This window comes from Haemaphysalis longicornis, unplaced genomic scaffold (assembly GCF_048455015.1).
Source record: "Haemaphysalis longicornis isolate Haplotype H1 unplaced genomic scaffold, Haemaphysalis longicornis Haplotype H1 scaffold_1, whole genome shotgun sequence".
Taxonomy (NCBI): Eukaryota; Metazoa; Arthropoda; class Arachnida; order Ixodida; family Ixodidae; genus Haemaphysalis; species Haemaphysalis longicornis.
Genome location: NW_027526203.1, coordinates 386,525,001 through 386,531,073, shown reverse-complemented (window position 1 = coordinate 386,531,073; position 6,073 = coordinate 386,525,001).

Here is a 6,073-nt window from a genome sequence, read left to right as displayed (position 1 = left end):
GCTGAACCGTTCCCGAGTTTTCGCTCCACGCGGGTGCGGGAACTGGGGAATTCAGGCATACAATTTCGCTGTAAGAAGCTCCTGGACACCTATTGCCTGAAGTGTGGCTCCAGCTTGAAAACAGGTGACGCGTGGTGCCCTACCTCGGCTGCAAGCTTGCTATGCGGCGGCCAGTGCGCAATGAATTTGCGGAGAACACTGAACGCACTTCATTTCTAAAATGGTATGTTCAACACTTCGCGAAAGCAACACATCGGGCGGCTTATTAAAGACAAAATTTCTTCTTGGGATACCAAACGCGGCACATTCGTCTGTCAGCCTCGCTGTCTGTCACTCAATTTAACAGTCCCTCCAAGCAGTTGACAGGACGCTTGAACAAGAAGTATATGTAGGTACGACCGTTCCAAACTATTGAAACTGCTGTCATGGCTGATTTATGTCTACATTGACGAGTGTGCCGTTGAACGCGCGGAAGCTAGACCGTAGTGGAGGGCTCCGGATTAATTTTGACCACCTGGGGATCTTTAACGAGCGCCGAAATCTCGGCGCACGGGCGTTTTCCGCTTTTCGCCTGCATCTGAAACGCAGACACCACGGCCGGAATCGAATCCGCGTCCTTGCGCGCAGCAGAACAATGTCCTAGCCACTGAGTAACCAGGGCGGGTATGCATGTCTATATTATTCAGCCCAAAAGACACCTTAGGCATACTTGAGGCGAAAAGTAAGTATACATATCCGGGACTACTAGGGTTCCTTTCATTAAGCGCGCACGTTTGATTGGTTTTTAACGGCAGTAAATTTATAGAATGGAACAATCACGGGAGGAGCGAAAGATGAGGGGAAATGGCGTTTGGGAGTGGGATGGGGAAAAAGAGAGACAGTTACGTGTCAGGGGATGGAGAAGACTAACTATTGTCTTTCAAAGACATTTGCAGCGAGGGAAGTGAATACGCGGCCAATTTTAACACCGGAGCTGTTTAGGGATTCGCAATGTCTGTCGATGATATCCGTCACGCCAGGCGAAGGTACCCCGCTGGGCCTACAGATGGCGCCACCGCCTCGACGGCCGTCCAGTTTACGGTCTCGGCCAACACCACCTAGACCACCTAGACACTCGCGCTCCAGGGGTTGGGAGAGGAGGAGGGGAGAAAATAGAGATGGCGCGGCCACGATGGCCTTTTCTGCCATTGACGCCGAACGGTTGAAAGTTCTCGTGCGCTCGCCGGCGAACGCCAGCCATTACGCGCTACGGAAACAGCGGACGCAGACAGCTAAAATGCCAGCGCTCGCTCGCCCGTGAACGGGAACGACAGCTACGCCGTTTCATCCGATTTCACAGGCGTGGAACTGACTTTAATTATTTTTTTTTTGTACAGGTGGGTCGAGGGCGCTCCTGCCATTTGTCCCCATTGCAACCACCGCTTGGTGCTAACAGGCCACCACATACCACAGACTACTCAATCAATACCTCCTCACTCCGAGACCAGCATTATCCCAAACTCTGCCTTGATGCTTGTCCATACTGCACCATCTCATCTGCCTCACTTAAACACATTATATGGGCATGCCCATCCGTCCTTTCGGAGTGCCAGCGCCTGCACCTCCTTAACATCCGCATCACATCACCCTCGTCACGAGAGGCCTCCCGGACTGACCCAGACGCCTCCATACAAAAACTGCACCGCCTAGTGGAAAGACACCGCATTGCCCCGGTGTGATGCCCTGCACCCGTAAACCCAAACACATGGACCTTCGCGCTATATATGGTGGTTTCGTAATAAAGTTTCTTCTCTCTCATTCTCTCTCTCTTTCTTTATGGAGAAGGAGGTTACGTAACTACCACGCTTTGCATGGATTCACAATGGCCCGCCACCTGTAGTACTGTATTGTACTCACTCGCCGGCGAGTGCAATCACTGCGTAGAATTGACGCGAAAATGCGTGGCGTGTTTTTGCCCGCTCTTTGTATTGCAACTTACTGGTTGCCCGCTCTTTGTATGCGCAAGCAGTAAGCACGCTTCACTTTGGTCGAGATTGGCCTGCGCGTGCCGATATCACGCAAATGATACAGTTAGGTAGAGGTGCGAAGAGCTCTGTTGTCACTTAAAGGCAAACTGCACTCAAATTTTACCTCGACCAAATTTATTTTTATAGCGTAGTAAGTACCCCCAAATCAGCTGGGACATAAGTGGTAGCCCCGTGAAACACCTCGTTAATCAGTCAGAAGCGTTTAAAAAAGCTCCGCCGCGGACCACGCTGCACCTGCCGGCGAATCGCGTAAACAGCCATGACGCGCCTGTGACGTTCCAGCCGACGGGGCTTATTTCTTCAGCCAGCCACGCAGCTGAAGAATCGGTGGAGCTCTGCTGCGCACGCTTCACCCATCTGATGCCCCGTGCGCGCGTAGAGCTTGCGCGCAGACTTTCTCCCGAGGTGGTGGCTGTCTTTCCGGCTGCTGGACGGCTGCAACATCATTGCAATGGCCGCGCTCTCCTCGGTTTCGGTTTCAAAATGACCGATTTTTGCTGGGTGCTTCCGGAGTCCACGCGCGTATTTCAGCGGTTGTATTTTGCATGTTGCTTTCTTTTTAAGTAGACTATACGAAAATGGGGTTTTGAAGAGGTCAAAATTTTGAGTGCAGTTGGCCTTTAAGGCGTTTTTAACGACGATAGTTTTCTTGGGCTACTTAAACCCCAAAGTTTTGATATGTATGTATGTATGTAAGTATGTATGTATGTATGTATGTATGTATGTATGTATGTGTGGTTGTATGTATGTATGTATGTATGTATGTATGTATGTATGTATGTATGTATGTATGTATGTATGTATGTATTTTCGATTCAGTCACCCAGCCAAAATTTAACAGAATTCTTGAACGAGATATTCATACAGGCGAAACTCTTCCAGACCACTAAATCTGGCGACACTTCATACATGTCATGATGTTTTAGCAAAAGGAAAATATTAGGCGTATTTGAGGCAAAACATCAATACATAACTGGTATTTACAATGCTCTTCTAATTAAAAGAAACATGGCTGCCTAATTTTTTCGGTAGCAATTTAAAAAAAAATGGCGCAGCTTACACTAGTTCTGCAAGGATGGAGAAACAGCAGAGCTGGCGGCTCCTCTCCCTTCGGCGGAGACCTGGCTGTCGCACCTCACACGAATTTTTGAACTTGCCGCTGAAAGTTCTCCATGAATGCCTGGCCCGGATCGTTTTGTCCGCAGGCGCTGGAATCTCTCCCAAGGTGGACTGCGTTATGCGCTAGAACACGCGGCAACCGGCTTCGCGAACTCTGCCATCTGTAGCGTGAACTCGGCAACTGTGCTTCCCACTTGAGGCGCAAACGCACGTGAACTGGCGAGGAGAACAGCACGCGAGAGATCACGCCACGAACGCTGGGCAGAGTGTTCTCGAAGGTCGAGCTGGCCGACGCCGGGCGTTCCTCACGAGGTGCACGCTCGTGTACTCTCGGTATTTTTCTTTGTATTTTTTGCGAGCTCCTCACATGGCGCAAGCCCACACGCAAGCTTGGACGACGTCAGGCGTTCCTCACGAGGCGCATGCTCACGTGGTCTCGGTATTTTTATTGGTATTTTTTTGTAACTCTCGACGCCGGAAATAAATGCTTAAACAGCTCTCCTGTTAAAATACGCGCTGAAATGAAAGCAATGTTTTGATCCAAAAATACGAAAAGCGCTGGCGCGCATGCCTAAACCGCGTGGCGGCATTCCAAGAAGCATGGCCTCCGAGATTCCCCCACACGTGTTTTGGGTAAAACGCTCGCGAGGAATCCCATGCCGGAGCAACCTTCACGCTGCCCGTCGAGATCAGACCTTCTCTCTACCGCCCCAACTCTTCACGTGGAGTCATCGATGTAGAACCTGGCGATTCCAACGATGAAATCAAAAAGTGGCTTCGTTCTGAACAAGCACAGATCCTCAACTGCCACCGACTAGGCCGCACTAATAAGGCCGTTATTACTTTCGACTCACCTACTCCTCCAAAAGTGATCAAATACTACATGGCCATAGTAAAAGTGTCCCGCTACCAACCCCGCCGTATGGTATGTTACAACTGCCACAATATAGGCCACCTGTCCAAATATTGCCCTTCCCAAACCGTCTGCCGCTCCTGCGGCAAAATTCATCCCGATGAAGAAGACTGCGGACCATCCATATATTGTGTCGTTTGTGATGAATTTGGCCACATCTCGCTGAATCCCACATGCCCTGGCCGCGTCCCCACAGCAAGCTCGAACTCTCCCAACAAGGACAAAGTTCAAGGCATCTCATGGGCTGACCGTTTCAAACAAAATAATCCTGAAAACGATCCCAAAACTTCTTCCAAAACAACGGACAAAAGTTCCCAATTCACCGAAATCCTAAACCAGTTAAATGCTCTCCGCGCTGAAAATCTGAAACTCAAAGCAGAAATTGAGACCTCAAGCGAGCCCAGTCAACTAAAACGAACACATCGTTTACCTCTCAACCAAACCGATCTGGTACTCCAGCCCCCCGCCGCAACCGCAGCCCCAGTTACAAGAAAACCACTAATTCTCAATCAAAAAACGATCCCCAACTAACTCAAACGCTTCAAACTATTCGAACCGAAATACATCAGGAACGCCTCGCCCGCTTGGAGGATGGTCGTCGTATGCATGAGTATTTCGATGGACAGCTCCGGCAAATCCGAGACCTCCTCCATCAAGTCATCACCAACGTCCGACCTTCGGAACCCATACCTGAACCCCCTCGCAAAGTCCCACCACGACCCACACCATGACCTATAACCCTCCCACCATTCAATGGAACTGCAGAAGCTTTTCGACCGCCAAGGCAATAATCGCAGCCAAAGTAAAACACATCAAACCAATCGCCCTCCTACTTCAAGAAACCCTCACCACCCCTCAGCTGCCAGGATACAACGTCTTCATCAATCCTTCTATTCCACGCAACTCCCAAGTTCCTGGCCACGCAGCTATCCTGCTTGACTCCTCTGTCCCAGCTACTCAGTTGTCTTTGCCGCTTTCTTCCTCCCCCCTCTACGAAGTTGTCGCAATCATCGCCTATCCTCCCAGGGCCAAGAAGCTCATCCTGGTCTCCACCTACTACAGACCCAGATATCAAACATGCTCAGATGCTTTCTCATGGCTCCAACATATCAGAAATGAATACCCTTCCACCCCCATTCTCATCGGAGGTGATTTTAACGCCCCCCACACTACCTGGGGCTATCCCACCAACTCCGGTAGGGCAAAATACCTCCTCGACTCTACCGAAGTGGCCAACGTTCATCTTATCAATGATACCACCTATTTTACTCGGATCGCCCTCCATCCCAATCATACCGATACCACCCCTGACTTAACATGGGCTTCCCCGGGCCTTGTGAAAACCTGGGCCCCCTACTCCACTACTTGGGGTAGTGATCACCTTGCTATACTCATAACTCTTCGAGGAAAACGCATACGAGACCGTCAGACTACTCGCATTCATTTGAACTGGGCCACTTTCCGAGAGAAGCTTCTACAATACGATCCCCCGTCCTCACTGGAGGAAATGACTGGCATAATTAGGAACTCGTACTTTGCCTCAAAAGAGACCATAACTTGCGACGAAACTTCCCCTCCTTTTGACAACCACTTGGCCAACTTATGGAAGCGCATGGAGTACCTCACGCAACTCTATCGTACTTCCGGCAGAAGACATTCCCTTCTATGTCGCATACGTGACCAATACAGAACGATCACGGCTTACCAAAAACAACTGGCCGCCGACAACTGGGCGGCATTATGCAAGGACCTCGGCAGACTCCCTGGACTCAGTTCTTTGTGGAAACTTCATCGCAGCCTTGGTGACAAAAAACGCAGCCGCACACCAATAGTGGCAACTCTAATGCTCACCAGCAAAAACTACTCCCTAACTGAAGAAACTCTCCTTCGCAGCTTCTTTCCTCACGCTTCACTTACTCCTCCGCAACCTTTACCAAATATTACTATACACGACCCAGCGCCTGAACTTGAAAGCCCATTCTCGTTTGCTGAACTCACTACAGCGCTCCGTCAA